Raw genomic sequence first — 21,776 nt, 5'->3', positions numbered from 1 at the left:
TATCTTGAATAATCATCAACAATGACGCAGCCATAGAGACAAGCGTAGTAGTTAGAGTAGAGTAGTGAGTAGGGCCGAAGAGGTCCATGTGTAGCAATTCGAAGCGTTGAGCCGTTGTCATGATTGTCTTCGACAGATGCTTGGCCCTCGTCATCTTTCTAGCTTCGCAGGCACCGCATAAGTGGTCCTTCTTGAACTTGACGCCCTCGATGACTATGACGTGCTTCTTCTTTGCGAGAGTATGCAAGTTCCTCATGCCAGCATGCCCTAGTCTCTGATGCCAGAGCCAGCACTCTGAAACTTTTGCAAGAAGACATACGGCAAGCTGTGGTCCTGCTGAGAAATCTACCATGTACAAATCATCTTTCCAATACCCTTCAAAGACTAGAGACTTGTCAGATTCCATTAGAACAAGGCAACGATATTTTCCAAATATCACAATCATGTTCAAATCGCAAAGCATTGAGACAGACATTAAGTTGAAGCCAAGGGATTCAACAAGCATCACTTTATCCATGTGCTGATCCTTTGAGATTGCAACTCTACCTAGACCCAATACCTTGCTTTTACCAGTGTCAGCAAATGTGATGTTACTCTTCTCAGATGGACGTAAGGTTGAGTCCACGAGAAGACTTTGATTACCAGTCATATGATTAGTGCATCCACTATCGATAATCCATTCTGAAGCAGCTGATGTCATACCCTACAGAATAGTTAGGGGGATAGGCTTCATGAAGAGCATTGTGAAGCATAAACATTTGATGAGCAAGTGGATTATGAAAGCTTAGATCAAGGTTAGGACTGATAGGACGAATAGCAAGTGACTCAGGAACAAAATACATAATAAGACCATTTGGGCATTTGATCTTGCGCCCTACAAGATGTTTTAGGTCCCCACCAATAGCATCAGATGCCTTTGATTTCCAGCTGGAGACCTTTCCCTGAAAAATAAAGTTAATTCTTCTTAACCACCCACATCTTCAGGGGTGGCTTAGAAGCAATGAGTCCAAGTGCAGCATCTGAGAACTTTGGCTTTGGAGCCCTAGCAAATAGCCTTGCAAGAGGTGAATAGTACTCATATGAATAAGCAGAATAGTTCTTGGTCTTATGAACATGGCCTGAGTATGGTTTCCCTGCAAAACATTTGTGTTAGTGCGACTCAGGTGAGTCCTCTATCTATATGAAGCCTTTGGACCATATGAAGCCTGTGGTCCGGGGTTTGTCTTCTTCCCTTGTGGTGTCATGAAGACATTCACAGGAAGATTCTCCAGACACCTTTTGGGCACGCAGACTTTCTTCATAGGTGGCCCATTCCTACAGTTAGTACCAATATACCTGGCAAACACTTCACCATTCTGATTCTTAAAGAGTTTATAGTTTGTATCAAAGGATTCATCAATGGCAATAGAGTTAGCACAAGTGAAGCCAGATAGGGTGGATGGATCCACTGAAGGTTCCTTTGCAGCAACCCATGTGGTTTTGGGGTACTGCTCAGGCTTCCAGTAAGAGCCATCAACATTCATTTTCCTCTCGAACCCAACACCCTCTTTCCTAGGGTTTCGGTTCAAAATATGCCTTTTGAGGACATCACATAGTGTCTGATTCCCTTTGAGACTTTTGTACATCCCTTTTTCAAGCAATGTCTTCAACCTAGCATTTTCATTAGCAATAGCAGTGGCATCCTCAGCAGAGGGGTTAGTTACCACATCAACAATTGAAGATATTGCAACACTAGCAGCAGTAGAACATTCAGCAACAGAAGTAGCGTTATCATGCTCAAGGCATTTTAGACATGGTGGTTCAAAACCTTCCTGAGCGGGACTGATCTGTTGAGCGTGAAGTGACTCGTTTTCCTTTTGAAGATCTTCATGAACCGCTCTCAATTTCTCAAGTTCTTGCTTCCTTTGAAGATAATCATAGGAAAGCTTTTCATGAGTTGTTGAGAGCGTTTCATGACGACTTTCAAGTTCCTCATACTTAACATGAAGATTTTTTATGTCTTCAATTAAGGACTAAGATGGAGTCATTTCAGCGTCCAACAGGTCATCGCTTTTGTCTAACAGTTTTTGAATATGTTCCATAGCTTTCTGTTGTTTAGTTGCAATTTTAGCAAGTGTTTTGTAGCTGGGTTTGGAATCACAATAAGAGTCATCTGCACTGGTTGTTTGATAGTGAGCATTGCGTGAGTTTACCTTGGCACCGCGTGCCATGAAGCAATAGGTGGGAGCGGAGTCGTCCTTGTCATTAACATCAGCGTCAGTGACGAAGTCATTGTCTTCAGTGTTGAAGATGGACTTGGCAATGTAGGATGTAGCCAGACTTGCAACACCAGAGTTGGACTCTTCCTCAGACTCCACCTCCGCCTCCTCGAACGCAGACTCCTCCTCTGAATCCATTTCCTTGCCAACAAACGCACGAGCCCTGCCAGACGAGCTCTTCTTGTCTGAAGAAGACTTTGAGGAAGACTTGGAAGAGTACTTTGAGTATTTCTTCTTCTTCTTGTCATCAGAATCATATTCCTTGCTCTTCTTCTTCTTCTTCTTCTTCTTGTTCTCATTGTCCCACTACGGACACTCAGAGATGTAGTGACCAGGTTTCTTGCACTTGTGGCATGTTCCCTTCTTGTAGTCACGGGTAGAGGCCTCATCATTTCTTGAGCCGGATCGAGAAGACTTTCTGAAGCCTTTCTTCTTGGTGAATTTCTAGAACTTCTTCACAAGCATAGCAAGCTCCTTTCCAATGTCTTCAGGATCATCAGAACTGCAGTCAGATTGTTCTTCAGATGAGGAAACAACTTTTGCCTTCAAGGCACGAGTTCGGCCATAGTTGGGACCGTAGATATCTCTTTTCTCAGTAAGCTGAAACTCATGTGTGTTGAGCCTTTCAAGTATGTCAGACGGATCGAGTGTCTTGAAGTCAGGGCGTTCTTGAATCATTAGGGCTAGGGTGTCAAACGAGCTGTCAAGTGATCTCAAGAGCGTCTTGATGATTTCATGCTTGGTGATCTCAGTAGCGTCGAGAGCTTGAAGCTCATTTGTGATGTCAGTGAGGCGATCAAACGTGAGCTGAACATTCTCATTGTCGTTTCTCTTGAAGTGGTTGAAGAGGTTGCGAAGGACACTGATCCTTTGATCTCTCTAGGTTGAGACGCCTTCGTTGACCTTGGAGAGCCAGTCCTAGACTAGCTTCGATGTTTCCAGAGCACTTACACGGCCATACTGTCCTTTGGTCAGATGACCACAGATAATGTTCTTGGCAGTAGAATCCAGTTGAACGAACTTCTTGACATCAGCAGGGGTGACACCTTCACTAGTCTTGGGAATGCCATTCTTGACGACATACCAGAGGTCGACATCAATGGCTTCAAGATGCATACGCATCTTATTCTTCCAGTAGGGATATTCAGTTCCATCAAAGACGGGGCACACAACGGAGACTTTGATTATCCCTGCAGTTGATATAGCTAAAACTCGAGGTGGTTAAACCGAATCACACAGAACAAGGGAGTACCTTGCTCTAATACCAATTGAAAGTGCCAGTGATCGACTAGAGGGGGGTGAATAGGTTTATGAAAGTCTTCAAAACATGGAGGTTTCGAAGACAAACGATAGAAATGAACCTATAAACATGCAGCGGAAGGTAGACTACACTAGGCAAGCCATAGTCAAGTATTCAGTAAAGTGAAAGCACGAATACTAATAGCAGCTAGGTAGTATGGATCAGGATGGAAGATAGTATGAAGCCAATCAGAACAAACAGTCACACAGTGAAGACAAATAGATAATGCAAACAGGCAATGACTTCACAAGGACCAACTGTAAATAAAGAGATGGGAAGGATAGAACTAGTTGCTCGTTGAAGACAATGATTTGTTGGACCAGTTCCAGTTGTTGTGACAACTGTACGTCTGGTTAGGGAGGCTGAGATTTAACTCAGAAGACCTTGTCTTCACCTTATTCCCCTTGAGCTAAGGACACCCAGTCCTCGCCCAATCACTCAGGTAAGTCTTCAAGGTAGACTTCCAAACCTTCATGGACTTCGTTCACCCGCGATCCACAATGACTCTTGGATGCTCAGAATGCGACGCCCAACCGGCTGGAGGATTCACAGTCCTCAAGTGTAATAAGTCTTTAGATCACACATACAGGAAGACTTCAGTGATGCCTAACACTCTTTGGCTCTGGATGTTTAGGGCTTTGTTCTCGCAAGGATTTCTCTCTCTCTCAAAGGCTTCGAGGTGGGTTGCTCTCAAACGACAAAAGTCGTGTTCTAACTCTGAGCAGCCAACCAATTTATGGTGTAGGGGGTGGGCTATTTATAGCCACTGGGCAACCTGACCTGATTTGTCCGAAATGACCCTGGGTCACTAAGGAACTGACACGTGTTCCAACGGTCATATTTCAAACACACGCGACACCTTTACTTGGGCTACAAGTAAAGCTGACTTGTCCAGCTCTGGATAAGTTCTTCTCTCATTGTCTTCGCTCGAAGACATAGGATTTTGGTTAAGCATCACTTCAGTCACTCTAACTTTGTTCACTGGGACCCCACTTAACAGTACGGTGGTTCCTATGACTCAACAAAGAAGAAAAGGAAACAACAAAACTACTAAGTCTTCGCGCTCCATAGTCTTCACGCTATGTCTTCTCTTGTCATAGTCTTCAGTGTGAATATCTTCACATACCACCTTTGTCTTCAATGTCTTCATACATTTTTAGGAGTCATCTCCGTTAGGTAAACCGAATCAATGAGGGACTACTACCTGTGTTGTCCTGCAATTCTCACAAACACATTAGTCCCTCAACCAGGTTTGTCGTCAATACTCCAAAACCAACTAGGGGTGGCACTAGATGCACTTACAGTAAGACGCAAGAATATAGTACTTAAAAATAGAAAATGAGCTCATAGACCTTACCACATTCTTGGTTCGGGACCAGTACAGAACAAGGCGTTCCCAGTCATCGTCCAGTAAATGTGTCTCAGGAGAATATAAGAGAATTTGATGAGTTTCTTTGCCAGTGAAGTACATTTTCTTCAGGTAATTCCGATACTGCCACCAAGCATTCTTCAAGATAGCAGAGGTATTAGCACTGATTCCTCATCCTGAGTTTCCAAATCGGTCCTTCTCTATAGAGAAAAATGGGAAATTTGTTGTATTATAACCATCATGGAGGCAGAATGTATGGGACAAAGCAAAGTAATTGCCATGAATAACATTACTTACACATAACTCCTGGACAAACACCTGCAATTGGCATTTTCCTTCATCTTCAGTGTAATATTTCCAAGATGGGAAGATACGCACATAGGATTTAACAACATCAAATGTGATAGATGCTAAACTATGACTGGCTGGTTGTGCTTCCTCCACAGGAATAGGCGTACTAACTGGTGGAGTTGGGGTTCACCGTGGTAGTACTGGCCCTTTGGGCACTGGAGCTGCCTTACTAAGTGCTCTTGTTTGGGAGCTTTGTGGTGGAGATGGTGTTGTGTCAACAGGAGCTGGGTTACTATCTGCTGGGGTTGGGGTTAGATTGGGTGAAGCTGGTTCTCTGTCCATCGCAGTAGGGGCACAATCGTTATGTGTGGTAGGGCTGGTTCTCATGCATGTACAACCGCGGTGCTATCTCCACCAAGAGGTAGCATTGTTTTATTTGAAGACCATGTTTTTACTCCGCTAGATATTAGCATCACCCGCTCCAATTCAAGTGGCTGATAAACAGGAAACATAGTTGAATGTACAGACATTTTATGAGAGACAGATGCAATAGATAGTGTGGAAAAAAGAGGGCATGGAATAGTTGACATGTATATTGTTTAACTAAAATGGATAGCATTGTTGGGGAACATTGCAGAAAACAAAAATTTTCCTACGGTTTCACCAAGATCCATCTATGAGTTCATCTAGCAACGAGTGATCGGATGCATCTACATACCTTTGTAGATCGCGAGCGGAAGCGTTCAAAGAACGGGGATGAGGTAGTCGAACCAACAACGGGATCTGGATGATCTCATCGGATGAACCACGATGTCAAGGATTCAAGCAACCCCGTATACAATTCCCTTTGTCAATCGGTATGTTACTTGCCCGAGATTCGATCGTCGGTATCCCAATACCTCGTTCAATCTCGTTACCGGCAAGTCACTTTACTCGTACCGTAATGCATGATCCCGTGACCAGACACTTGGTCACTTTGAGCTCATTATGATGATGCATTACTGAGTGGGCCCAGTGATACCTCTCCGTTATACGGAGTGAGAAATCCCAGTCTTGATCCATGTCAACCCAACAGACACTTTCGAAGATACCCGTAGTATACCTTTATAGTCACCCAGTTACGTTGTGACGTTTGGTATACCCAAAGCACTCCTACGGTATCCGGGAGTTACACGATCTCATGGTCTAAGGAAAAGACACTTTGACATTGGAAAAACTCTAGCAAACGAACTATATGATCTTTAAGCTATGTTTAGGATTGGGTCTTGTCCATCACATCATTCTCCTAATGATGTGATCCCGTTATCAATGACATCCAATGTCCATAGTCAGGAAACCATGACTATCTATTGATCAACGAGCTAGTCAACAAGAGGCTTACTAGGGACATGTTGGTGTCTGTTATTCACACATGTATTACGATTTTCGGATAATACAATTATAGCATGAATAAAGACAATTATCATGGACAAGGAAATATAATAATAATGCTTTTATTATTGCCTCTAGGGCATATTTCCAACAGTCTCCCACTTGCACTAGAGTCAATAATCTAGTTACATTGTGATGAATCGAACACCCATGGAATTCTGGTGTTGATCATGTTTTGCCCTAGGGAGAGGTTTAGTCAACGGATCTGCTACATTCAGGTCTGTACGCACTTTACAAATATCTACGTCTCCATCTTGAACATTTTCACGAATGGAGTTGAAGCGACGCTTGATGTGCCTTGTCTTCTTGTGAAACCTGGGCTCCTTGGCAAGTGCAATAGCTCCAGTGTTGTCACAGAAGAGTTTGATTGGCCCCAACGCATTGGGTATGACTCCTAGGTCGGTGATGAACTCCTTCACCCATATTGCTTCATGTGTTGCCTCCGAGGCTGCCATGTACTCCGCTTCACATGTAGATCCCGCCACGACGCTCTGCTTGCAACTGCACCAGCTTACTGCCCCACCATTCAAAATATACATGTATCCGGTCTGTGACTTAGAGTCATCCAGATCTGTGTCGAAGCTAGCGTCGACGTAACCCTTTACGACGAGCTCTTCGTCACCTCCATAAACGAGAAACATTTCCTTAGTCCTTTTCAAGTACTTTAGGATATTCTTGACCGCTGTCCAGTGTTCCTTACCGGGATTACTCTGGTACCTTCCTACCAAACTTACGGCAAGGTTTACATCAGGTCTGGTACACAGCATGGCATACATAATAGAACCTATGGCTGAGGCATAGGGGATGACACTCATCTCTTCTATATCTTCTGCCGTGGTCGGACATTGAGCTGAGCTCAATTTCACACCTTGCAGCACAGGAAAGAACACCTTCTTAGACTGATCCATATTGAACTTCTTCAATATCTTATCAAGGTATGTGCTTTGTGAAAGACATATGAGGCGTCTCGATCTATCTCTATAGATCTTGATTCCTAATATATAAGTAGCTTCTCTAAGGTCCTTCATTGAAAAACTCTTATTCAAGTAGGCCTTGATGCTGTCCAAGAGTTCTATATCATTTCCCATCAAAAGTATGTCATCTACATATAATATGAGAAATGCTATAGAGCTCCCACTCACTTTCTTGTAAACGCAGGCTTCTCCATAAGTCTGCGTAAACCCAAACGCTTTGATCATCTCATCAAAGCGAATGTTCCAACTCCGAGATGCTTGCACCAGCCCATAAATCGAGCGTTGGAGCTTGCACACCTTGTCAGCATTCTTAGGATCGACAGAACCTTCCGGCTGCATCATATACAATTCTTCCTTAAGGAAACCATTAAGGAATGCCGTTTTGACGTCCATTTGCCATATCTCATAATCGTAGAATGCGGCAATTGCTAACATGATTCGGACGGACTTTAGCTTCGCTATTGGTGAGAAAGTCTCATCGTAGTCAACCCCTTGAACTTGTCGATAACCCTTAGCGACAAGCCGAGCTTTATAGATGGTCACATTACCATCCGCGTCTGTCTTCTTCTTAAAGATCCATTTATTTTCTATGGCTCGCCGTTCAACGGGCAAGTCAGTCAAAGTCCATACTTCGTTTTCATACATGGATCCTATCTCGGATTTCATGGCTTCCAGCCATTTGTCGGAATCCGGGCCCGCCATCGCTTCTTCATAGTTCGAAGGTTCACCGTTGTCTAACAACATGATTTCCAAGACAGGGTTGCCGTACCACTCTGGTGCGAAACGTGTCCTCGTGGACCTTCGAATTTCAGTAGGAGCTTTATCATAAGTATCTTGATCATTATCATTAACTTCCTCTCTAGTCGGTGCAGGCACCTCAGGAACATTTTCTTGAGTTGCGCCATTTTCCGGTTCAAGAGGTAATACTTCATCAAGTCCTACTTTCCTCCCACTTACTTCTTTCGAGAGAAACTCCTTCTCTAGAAAGGATCCATTCTTGGCAACAAAGATATTGCCTTCGGATCTGAGGTAGAAGGTATACCCAACAGTTTCTTTAGGGTATCCTATGAAGACGCATTTTTCCGACTTGGGTTCGAGCTTTTCAGGTTGAAGTTTCTTGACATAAGTATCGCATCCCCAAACTTTTAGAAACGACAACTTAGGTTTCTTACCAAACCATAATTCAAACGGTGTCGTCTCAACGGATTTCGACGGAGCCCTATTTAAAGTGAATGCGGCAGTCTCTAAAGCATACCCCCAAAAAGATAACGGTAAATCGGCAAGAGACATCATAGATCGCACCATATCTAATAGAGTGCGATTACGACGTTCGGACACACCATTACGCTGAGGTGTTCCAGGCGGCGTGAGCTGTGAAACTATTCCACATTTTCTTAAGTGTGTGCCAAACTCATGACTCAAGTATTCTCCTCCACGATCTGATCGTAGGAACTTGATTTTCCTGTCACGTTGATTCTCAACCTCACTCTGAAATTCCTTGAACTTTTCAAAGGTTTTAGACTTGTGTTTCATTAAGTAGACATACCCATATCTACTTAAGTCATCAGTGAGGGTGAGAACATAACGATAGCCACCGCGAGCCTCAACACTCATTGGACCGCACACATCAGTATGTATGATTTCCAATAAGTTGGTTGCTCTCTCCATTGTTCCTGAGAACGGAGTCTTGGTCATTTTACCCATGAGGCATGGTTCACACGTGTCAAATGATTCGTAATCAAGAGACTCTAAAAGTCCATCTGCATGGAGCTTCTTCATGCGTTTGACACCTATGTGACCAAGGCGGCAGTGCCACAAGTATGTGGGACTATCATTATCAACCTTACATCTTTTGGTACTCACACTATGAATATGTGTAGCATTACGCTCGAGATTCATTAAGAATAAACCATTCACCATAGGAGCATGACCATAAAACATATCTCTCATATAAATGGAACAACCATTATTCTCGGATTTAAATGAGTAGCCATCTCGAATTAAACGAGATCCCGATACAATGTTCATGCTCAAAGCTGGCACTAAATAACAATTATTGAGGTTTAAAACTAATCCCGTAGGTAAATGTAGAGGCAGCGTGCCGACGGCGATCACATCGACCTTGGAACCATTCCCGACGCGCATCGTCACCTCGTCCTTCGCCAGTCTCCGCTTATTCCGCAGCTCCTGCTTTGAGTTACAAATGTGAGCAACTGCACCGGTATCAAATACCCAAGAGCTACTACGAGTACTGGTAAGGTACACATCAATTACATGTATATCACATATACCTTTTGTTTTGCCGGCCTTCTTGTCCGCTAAGTATTTGGGGCAGTTCCGCTTCCAGTGACCACTCTCCTTGCAATAAAAGCACTCAGTCTCGGGCTTGGGTCCATTCTTTGGCTTCTTCCCGGCAGCTTGCTTGCCGGGCGCGGCAACTCCCTTGCCGTCCTTCTTGAAGTTCTTTTTACCCTTGCCCTTCTTGAACTTGGTGGTTTTATTGACCATCAACACTTGATGTTCCTTCTTGACTTCTACCTCTGCTGATTTCAGCATAGCAAATACTTCAGGAATGGTCTTTTCCATCCCCTGCATATTGAAGTTCATCACAAAGCTCTTGTAGCTCGGTGGAAGCGACTGAAGGATTCTGTCAATGACCGCGTCATCCGGGAGATTAACTCCCAGCTGAGTCAAGCGGTTATGTAACCCAGACATAGTGAGTATGTGCTCACTAACAGAACTATTTTCCTCCATCTTATAGCTGAAGAATTTGTCGGAGACTTCATATCTCTCGACCCGGGCATGAGCTTGGAAAACCATTTTCAGCTCTTCGAACATCTCATATGCTCCGTGTCTCTCAAAACGCTTTTGGAGCCCCGGCTCTAAGCTGTAAAGCATGCCGCACTGAACGAGGGAGTAGTCATCGGTACGTGCCTGCCAAGCGTTCATAACGTCTTGTTCTGCAGGGAGAACAGGTGCATCACCTAGCGGTGCTTGTAGGACATAATCTTTCTTGGCAGCTATGAGGATGATCCTCAGGTTCCGGACCCAGTCCGTATAGTTGCTGCCATCGTCTTTTAGCTTGGTTTTCTCTAGGAACGCGTTGAAGTTGAGGACTACGTTGGCCATTTGATCTACAAGACATATTGTAAATATTTTAGACTAAGTTCATGAGAATTAAGTTCATCTAATCAAATTATTCAATGAACTCCCACTTAGATAGACATCCCCCTTCTAGTCATCTAAGTATAACATGATCCGAGTCAACTAGGCTGTGTCCGATCATCACGTGAGACGGGCTAGTCAAAGTCGGTGAACATCTTCATGTTGATCCTATCTTCTATACGACTCATGCTCGACCTTTCGGTCTTCTGTGTTCCGAGGCCATGTCTATACACATGCTAGGCTCGTCAAGTCAACCTAAGTGTTTGCATGTGTAAATCTGTCTTACACCCGTTGTATGTGAACGTTAGAATCTATCACACTCGATCATCACGTGGTGCTTCGAAACAACGAACTGTCGCAACGTTGCACAGTTAGGGGGAACACTTTCTTGAAATTATTATGAGGGATCATCTTATTTACTACCGTCGTACTAAGTAAACAAGATGCTAAACATGATAAACATCACATGAAATCAAATAATAATAGTGACATGATATGGCCAATATCACATAGCTCCTTTGATCTCTATCTTGGGGCTCCATGATCACCTTGTCACCGGCATGACACCATGATCTCCATCATCATGATCTCCATCATTGTGTCTCATGAAGTTGCTCGCCAACTATTACTTCTACTACTACGGCTAACGCGTTTAGCAATAAAGTAAAGTAATTTACATGGCGTTTCTCAATGACACGCAGGTCATACAAAAAATAAAGACAACTCCTATGGCTCCTGCCGGTTGTCATACTCATCGACATGCAAGTCGTGATTCCTATTACAATAGCATGAACATCTCATACATCACATATAGATCATTCATCATTCATCACAACTTTGGCCATATCATATCACAAAGCACTTGCTGCAAAAACAAGTTAGACGTCCTCTAATTGTTGTTGCAAGTTTTACGTGGCTGAAGTAGGGTTCTAGCAAGAACGTTTTCTTACCTACGTGAAAACCACAACGTGATTTGTCAACTTCTATTTACCCTTCATAAGGACCCTTTTCATCGAATCCGCTCCAACTAAAGTAGGAGAGACAGACACCCGCCAGCCACCTTATGCAACTAGTGCATGTTAGTCGGTGGAACCGGTCTCACGTAAGCGTACGTGTAAGGTTGGTCCGGGCCGCTTCATCCCACAATACCGTTGAAGCAAGATAAGACTAGTAACAGCAAGAAAGTTGACAACATCTACGCCCACAACAATTGTGTTCTACTCGCGCAAGAACTACGCATAGACCTAGCTCATGATGCCACTGTTGGGGAACGTTGCAGAAAACAAAAATTTTCCTACGGTTTCACCAAGATCCATCTATGAGTTCATCTAGCAACGAGTGATCGGATGCATCTACATACCTTTGTAGATCGCGAGCGGAAGCGTTCAAAGAACGGGGATGAGGTAGTCGAACACGACGTGATCCAAATCACCGAAGATCCTAGCACCGAACGGACGGCACCTCCGCGTTCAACACACGTACGGTCTGCGTAACGTCTCCTTCTTCTTGATCCAGCAAGAGGGAAGGAGAGGTTGAGGAAGATGGCTTCAGCAGCAGCACGACGGCGTGGTGGTGATGGAGCTGCAGTACTCCGTCAGGGCTTCACCAAGCACTATGGAGGAGGAGGAGGTGTTGGAGAGGGAGAAGGAGGCAACCAAAGGCGTGGATGAAAAGCCCTCCTTCCCCCACTACATATAGGAGGGCCAAGGGGGGGGGCGCCGGCCCTAGGAGATCCAATCTCCTAGGGGGGCGGCGGCCAAGGGAGGTTTCCCTCCCCCCCAAGGCACCTAGGAGGTGCCTTCCACTAGTGGGACTCTTCCCTTTTGTGAACCCTAGGCGCATGGGCCTCTTGGGGCTGGTGCCCTTGGCCCATGTAGGCCAAGGCGCACCCCCTACAGCCCATGTAGCCCCCCGGGTCAGGTGGACCCACCCGGTGGACCCCCGGGACCTTTCCGGTGGTCCCGGTACAATACCGATAACCCCGAAACTTGTCCCGATGGCCGAAACAGCACTTCCTATATATAATTCTTTACCTCCGAACCATTCCGGAACTCCTCGTGACGTCCGGGATCTCATCCGGGACTCCGAACAACATTTGGGTTACTGCATATACATATCCCTACAACCCTAGCGTCACCGAACCTTAAGTGTGTAGACCCTACGGGTTCGGGAGACATGCAGACATGACCGAGACGACTTTCCAGTCAATAACCAACAGTGGGATCTGGATACCCATGTTGGCTCCCACATGCTCCTCGATGATCTCATTGGATGAACCACGATGTCGAGGATTCAAGCAACCCCGTATACAATTCCCTTTGTCAATCGGTATGTTACTTGCCCGAGATTCGATCGTCGGTATCCCAATACCTCGTTCAATCTCGTTACCGGCTAGTCACTTTACTCGTACCATAATGCATGATCCCGTGACCAGACACTTGGTCACTTTGAGCTCATTATGATGAAGCATTACTGAGTGGGCCCAGTGATACCTCTCCGTCATACGGAGTGAGAAATCCCAGTCTTGATCCGTGTCAACCCAACAGACACTTTCGGAGATACCCGTAGTATACCTTTATAGTCACCCAGTTACGTTGTGACGTTTGGTATACCCAAAGCACTCCTACGGTATCCGGGAGTTACACGATCTCATGGTCTAAGGAAAAGACACTTTGACATTGGAAAAACTCTAGCAAACGAACTATACGATCTTTAAGCTATGTTTAGGATTGGGTCTTGTCCATCACATCATTCTCCTAATGATGTAATCCCGTTATCAATGACATCCAATGTCCATAGTCAGGAAACCATGACTATCTGTTGATCAACGAGCTAGTCAACTAGAGGCTTACTAGGGACATGTTGGTGTCTGTTATTCACACATGTATTACGATTTCCGGATAATGCAATTATAGCATGAATAAAGACAATTATCATGAACAAGGAAATATAATAATAATGCTTTTATTATTGCCTCTAGGGCATATTTCCAACAAGCATGACATAATTTCACATATATGATGTCTATCTAAACTGGATAGCATAGCATAACATAATTCAAAGATATGATGAATAACTAAATAGGATCGCATGACATAATTCACATACATGCACTGGTGCGCCTCAGTCCTAAACAAACGGTTTCAAACCACTTTCCGTGACGGCATCTGGAACCGTCGCCAAGTGAGTGTGGGCGATAGGGGGGGGTCCTTTCCACACGACCAAGAAACCGTCGGGGATATGCCCTCCTGGCACACACGTTCAGCAAAATGAGGCCGTGTGCGACCGGCGAGTGCTCAAATATGGAAATACGTATAGTATAGAAAAAAATACAATTATACAGCGAAATTGTTTCTAGTCGCAAGTACATCTCACACAGTCAGTCCCCGCTAAACGTTTCCGTTCGTATGTACATCCCACACAGTCGCTCCAAGGAAAACGTGTCCGTTCACAGGTACATCACACACAATTTTTCCCGTTAAATCGTTTGCGATAGTGTTTCCATTGCACACGATATTAATAATTTTATCATTTGCGTTATTGAATGCATCACACACGGTGCGTACAAAGAAACTATGTGGCAACGGCTGTCCATCACACACACTTTTTATGTGATAAACGTTTGCGCAAGGTGACCTAACGAAAACAGTTTTCAAGAGAAAGTCGTCTGTGCAGTGGAGATTGATCGCACACGTAGTGGATCCTAGAAACGTTTTTGATCTCCACGTATATCGTAGACGTTTCGCTTTCGCAAACTATGTGCAGTGTAATCCCTATTGAATCCATAATTAATCCCTAATTTAAAAATCACATGTTATGAATTTGAAAGTAGGCAATCACTTATTTCATATCCAACCATGTTTATTACAAATATAGGTTCAACCACGAATCCATAATTCAATGCACATGTACATATACTGAAGAACAACAGAAGCACCAAGTAAATAATGATGAACCACAGTTGTACTAAAGACTGTAAAGACAGCGGCGAAAGACATTCTGGATGCTGGAGAAGGTGAAGCGGAATGCTCATATTGTGCCCTCCTCCATGTGTAAGGCACGCACGACTCTAGGCAACCCCTTGTGATGGCTGCCCATCCATCCTTCACTGTCTTCATTAGGACCTCTCAATGCTCATTGTAGTTTGGATGAAATTCTTTAACCTTCATCGCGTGTCCACCAATCATGTACTTTGCGAGGTAATCTTGAGTGAACTGCTTCGGGAACCACTGGGAATGAAAAAGATTCAGACATTGTTGTCTAACGACTCATTATGGGCAGTAAAAAGAGAAGGTTGCAGAGTTTGTAGTTACCATCCTACAGCTCACTGTTGTGTTGGATAGAGCATAAACAAATAATCTGCTTGCCACCGTTCGTACCTTTTTGCTAATAATCCTTATCAGTTTCCTCACTTGATGCTTGTTCATCAATATCTCATTGCCCCATACGCAAAAAGGGTCAATGCGTGGATCCTTGCCAAGGGCATATGTACCGACAAGCAACAAGTCAATATTAGAAGCTAACTAGTGTCCAGGCCTGGATCTATATGCACTACAATATGGAACGATGGGGGAGTACAAGCTGAGGGATGAAACTAACCTCGGCGGAAAATGGTGGCCACTCCCATTGTTGTCCTGCATAAGTAGTGGGTATAGCAATCTTAACATCAAACAAATATAGCAAAGGTAAACAACATCATCTTCAAAAGATAGCTTGAAGGTGTTGGTTTCAGCATGTTGTTAAAGTAGATATAAAATGGAAGGCAATGTTACCGACAGTAGGCTTAACAGCCATCAAATATTGCAATTCAAACTGGTATTGTTGAAAATGAATAGAACGTAGGTAATGCTTAAACATCACACTGGATAAATGTGTAAAACTAAAAATAAAGGGCATGTGTTAACTACACCAGGAATAACTGGAACCAAATATAGCCGTTCAAACTGGTATTGATGTAGTCGAGCGGCACAGTTTCAACTTGCACATAATGAACCACACATTGTGAATGACTGAAATAAACAAGGCATAAATGACCAGTATAACAACCAAATATAGCCATTGAAAACTGTACAGAGTCTCACTGCAACAAACCTAACAAGCAAATACAGATAAACAGGGCACATGCTTGAAAACTGGACAAATGCTCACTGTAACCAACCTAACAAGCATATAAAGGTAAATAAGGCATCTGCTTGATAACTGGAGAAATGCCAAAAAAAGCAACCTAACAACCAAATACAGATAAACAAGGCATATGCTTGATAACTGGACAAATGCTAAAAAAGCAACCTATCAACCAAATACAGATAAACAAGGCATCTGTTTGATAATTGGACAAATAGTCACTACAACCAAACTAAGAACCAAATACAGATAAACATGGCATCTGCTCGATAACTGAAAAAATGCTCACTCCAACCAATCTAACAACCAAATACAGATAAACAAGGCATCTACTCACTATAAACAATCAAATATAGCCATTCATGAAACGAAAGTGGACAATTCATACTTAAACATCACATAGACCTATTGAACAATACATTTTTGCATAACTGAAATAATTAAACACGGCACAGTTAAAGCACTGCACGGCAAATGCTACTACAACAAAGGGTACGGGTTAGCAAGCTACAAAAGGTAATATTTGCTGATAGAATGTTGCCTCACATTTCATGGACGGGATCCTTCCAGTTGGAAGAGCATAGACCCATGGTGCGCTCTTTGATGTCACAGATGGGTTGTTTCACCTTGGAAGAACCTTCGTGGGTGCCCTCCTCATGGTCGTGGTCGTGGTCGATGAGATCTAACTTGGCAACTGAGGATCCCAAGCCGCCGCCGTAGAACGTGTCCTTCAGAAGTGACAAAATGGGCTCAATGGCGTATAAAGATCGCAAATCCTTGACCGCTTGGCAGAGGAGATCAGCGGTAGGGCCGTCGAAGAGATCGACGGCGGTTGAACCAGAGGGGTTGGGGATGGACCACTTAACCTTTGACATGGCCCGTGCGAAGCCGTCGGTGTGGATGAGCTTGATGTCGTAGCCTGCTTTCCCGAGATACAGTAATATACTAGCCTGCTGACATGAAGCCTTCGGCATGGCAACATAGTCAACGTCTTCGCCGGCTTCCGCGGCGACGTGTTGCTCCGGGATCGACAGGTCGGGGCGAACGGCGGCCACCTTGCCAACGTCCATCGGAGAGGCCATGATAAACCTCTTCTTGGCCGAACGCTCGTCGGGCTCCCCGGGATACGTGGTCGAGCTTAGGCTACGACATTCTGGAGCAGGGGATGTGGATCTGGCGGAGAGGGACACCGCAGGCCTCATCTAAAAACTTAGGGGAGTGGGGCGACGGTATGGGAATCGCTGGATAACCTGAACTTTATTATCTTAGCTAGGAGGAACGGGCAGACCAGAAGGGTTGGCGGCGGCGCCGGCGGCGGCCGTGAGCTAGGGTTTGAAGGGGGGTGCGGGTCGGGTGGGGGACTGTGGAGGGGGGTGGTGTTTGAGGATACGCCGCGGCTATTGAAAATTTTAGTAATGGTGGGTGGAGATGGTGGGGGACGACAGAGGGCGACGGTTCAAATGCCTCGGCTGCTAATATTGAAGATGCGGGGCGGGAGTGCCCAAGATCGTGCACGGTCCAATAACAATATGCGCGTATGATAATAAGGAAAAGTGGCGTGGATCCACCGATTTTTTCAATGCTCAAGGCGGGTAGTTTGTTTTTTATATTTCTAGCTAGCTGGTCTATCACAGACGGTTTGTCCTAATTTCCAAATAAACTTACCCGCCTTTAGCTTCCACAGGTGGTGGTTTTACAGCGCACATGCATCGCACATGGTTAAGCCAGTACCTCCACCCTTTGCTCGCGCTTGCGCGGTCGTGGTGATTTCAGCGCACGTGCATCGCACACGGTTGAGCCAATACCTCCACCTTAATTTTCTCGCGCTTGCATGGTCATGGTGATTCACATCGCACTTGTATCGCACACGGTTTAGATATTATACCCCATGTCCGTTGAGGATCATCAGAGTCTTTGCAGCAAAATATAACGTTAGGGAGGGTCAAAAGATAGCCACACCAGCATGTGGCCCGAATATATATGAGTGAAAAGGGTGGAATGTGATGTTCAAAATTCCAATGCACAACTTTGACCCCGCGGGCCCACGGTTGGACGCATCATTGAAGATCGATGAGAGGGGCCAGAAGTCAAGAACCACCTGGAAGTGGCCAAATATATGTACGAATATTGGGGAACTTTAAATACACAATGCATAACTTTGGTGGCACCTGCCTCGCAAACCCAAAAGCACCCTAACAACCACCTAGCTAGGATATATATATATAATGACATAATGTCGTACCTAGCTAGGATGCTTGCCCACCACCTCCCACTTCGTGTCAGCGGGGCGGATGCACATAATGATCGACACTTTGGTCATACATGCATGTCGACATGACCTACCATAAGACAGACCAATGAATCTTTCATTTGGTCAAATGACAGTTGTTGTTGTCGATAAACCGCTTGGGCCAATAGATTGAACCATCATAAACATCGCACAAGAGGGACCAAAAAACCAGCACCTCTTGCATGCGGCCCAAAATGATGTGCGTTGGGAAGGGGTGATGTGTGTTTCAATATAGAATAATGTACAATTTAGATGTGGTGCCTACCTCTCGATACAGACAACAACCATGAAGGCAAGGTAGTTAAGGACGAGATACATATGCATGGTTTGATGTAGGTCGAACCCAGCAATTCGAGCATCTGGGAGGGAATCCTGACAACGCATGAGCTCAAGTTTTGGTTGAACGACATTTGACGGTGACCTGCCCTAACATGAACTAGGAGGAATCCATTCATGGCAAACACATACCCCTCACATCGATCAAACGGATGAAATATATATACTCGAGGAGCCCACATATATTCGTGTCATCACAAAAAACCGCACAAGGGAGACGTGGTCGATCAGAAGACCCCATATACACTGCATCTGGCCCGAAAATATGTATGGGTACGATGGTGTATGATGTGTTTAAATCCCAAATGCACAACTTCGATGGGCCACGCCAAGTACATTACAAACCGAACACCGTACCCAACTGCAAGCCTGGTTCAATACCTATGACGTCAATTTCCCAACTTCGAGACGACAGCGGGGGGGGGGGGGTCGTCCCACGCATGCGCTCAAACTTAATTTTGTCTAGCATGGGATACATCTATATATATATATCTATACATCTATACATCTATATATATACATCTATACACATATATAGTGTGTGAATAACTATGAAAGTTGCTCGTTGGATGAAGCCAATCCGATGGTACAAAGATGACAAATCCGAGCACTACTGGTCATTGGATATCTCTACATTCCACCAGATTCTGCCACATGTACAATCTAGAAGCCTCCATGGTTGAACTTAAGCATAATGCACAAACCTATAAACACAAGCACTTCTCCTTTGTTCTCTAGAATCTTCCATATCTTAATTGCCCAAACCTTTTTTTCTAAATGAATTGTCACTATTTGTTTTTATCTTTACAATGCACAATTCCATGAATCTTAAAATAGTTTTTAATAGAAAACTAATTGATTTTGGATGAGATGAACAACAAGAATTAAACTAACATCTACATCATGAATATCTGGGAGAAGAGGCGGGAAACCGATGAGAGGAGTGGCGAGAAATGGTAGCCTGTTATAACATCCCAAATTTTCAATTTGGAATGTTATGCATTAGATCATCATTGCATATCATATTTTATTGCATTTCGTTTCGCGATCCTCGAAATTCTAAGCAACTCAAGGACCCTCGGAGAGAGTTGGGGATTTCATCGTTTTCATATTTGAATTTTATCAAATATCGAAAGGAGGATCATGTGTTTTATTATTTTTCTCTCAGAAAATATTTCATCTTAAAATATATGAGCGTAGATAATATGACTTCTCCAAAGTAAATGAAATATTGGAGGAAAATATTAAAATCAAATATTTGATTTTATTGCTATTTTATTTGAATTAGAAAAAATATGCGTTGTTCAAATTGCATTATAGGCCCAAATAAATGTTCACCTTGTCCGACATATTTTTAGAGGACGAGGAAAATTTATTTCGGGATTTTAGGAGTCCGTTTAGTATTCTTTTTCTTCATTTTTCTGCGCATCGGAATTATTTTAAAAATAAGGGGAACCGACCTATGGGCCGTATCCGGCCCGGACTCCTCCCCAGGGCCCCCTTATAAGCCGCCCCCTGCCCCGCAGCCCACCGCCGCCGCCAGCCCACCCCGCGCCCCAAACCCTAGCGCGCCGCCGCCCTAGCGCACAGATGTCGCCAGCCACCGCTGCCGCCTCGCGCGTCGTGCCGCGCTGCCGCCGCCCGTCGTCGCCTCCCGCTGGATCTCGTCGCCGTTGACCGCCATTGACCGGTCGGTTTTCTTCGGCTAAAACCCCGATTTTTTTATTTTCCAGTTTATTTCGTTAGATCGGTCTTTTTGCTGGTTTATTTATTTTGCGGACGTTCGTCCGTTCATTTGTTTAAACGAGCACCGTTCACCCGTTAGTCGCAGGCAGCAAACACTCATTCGCTTGCCCGTTCGTCAGTTTTTCTTTTTCTCGGGGTTTTCGTGATTATATATGATCGTGATTTCTGATCCGATTTTCATTTTAGTTTATCTTTTCGCTCGTTTATCAGAATCAGGCGATTCAAGCGCCTGGATCTTTGTCTCGAAGCCCTCTTTCTGTTTAACCAACTTGAACAAAATTTTGAAACTGTAAAATTTGACTTTTGTCCAGATTAGTAATCGGATCTTGTTTCTTTTTCCGTTTGAGTTTCGTTGCTCCGTTTGATTTAATTCTTTTTGCAACCCGGAGTTCTTAAGTTGAACTTTCTGGTTAGATCTTCTTATTTGAGTTTTACTCGTGCATCTTTGCTTGATTTCTTATGTATGCTATTGTTTGTTTGTGATAGAACACTTGGAGTGTGAAGCGTGCTACTACGAGTCTCTTGGTTTTGCGGATCATCAGCAAGACAAGTAACACTTTGATCATACCCTTTATCACCCAGTTTTTATGCATGTGTATCAACCCTTACACATTGCATGAGTAGGATCTCTTAACATGTGGGTTTGGGAAGTAGAAGATGTGGTAGAACTTATTACCTGTTTTATTATCAAACCCTGGGAGTTACTTCTACGTTATGCCTATATTCCTATGCTCGTAGACGTGGATTGGGTTTGAGTGTATCCATGACATATGTGAGATTGTTATTTAATGGTTCAACTTAAGGTGGCAACTTCAATACACATCTGGGTGGATTGCTTGTTTGGACACCTGGGGATATACCAGTGTTGTCCTAGGAGATCCCGGGCTTACCATGTGATCATCCTATGGTTTGGCACCCAGGCTCAAAGGGATCATAAGATTATTCATGCTAGAAACTTCCTTGTGTAGCCACAAGCCATTATGGGCTCTGGCATAGTTGAGTAAGTTGCCTGAGCTCTTGAAGAGGTGGACTAGCAGATGTAGGGGGATTGTAGGTGTACCGGTCTGCCCGGAGTAAAGAGTTAATGCTTCTGAAAGACTGTGTCTCAGTCATCTGTTTCTCAAACATCATGTAGTGCGAGTAATCCAACAGAGGAGATCGAGTATTGTGGGGAAAAGTGCGCAAACCTCTGTAGAGTGTACAAACTAATCATGGTTAGCCGTGTCACCGGTTATGGACATCTTGAGTATCTAGTAATTGGATTATCCTACTGTATCTCATCAATCTAATTTTAATTTGTTGGGTTGATAATTATTTTTAATTGGGATTGAGATGGGGGTACCATTCTCAATGATGTTTCAACTACCATGATAGTTAAAATAAATTTAATCCTTTGTTGTAGGAAAAAATTGGCTTTTCGCAAAAACTTATAACCATAGAGCCTCCACCAGCCATATATGCATATAGTGATAGCATTATTCTGTTCATTGCT

Source organism: Triticum urartu, chromosome 6 (assembly GCF_003073215.2).
Source record: "Triticum urartu cultivar G1812 chromosome 6, Tu2.1, whole genome shotgun sequence".
Taxonomy (NCBI): domain Eukaryota; kingdom Viridiplantae; phylum Streptophyta; class Magnoliopsida; order Poales; family Poaceae; genus Triticum; species Triticum urartu.
This window is presented reverse-complemented; position numbering follows the sequence as displayed.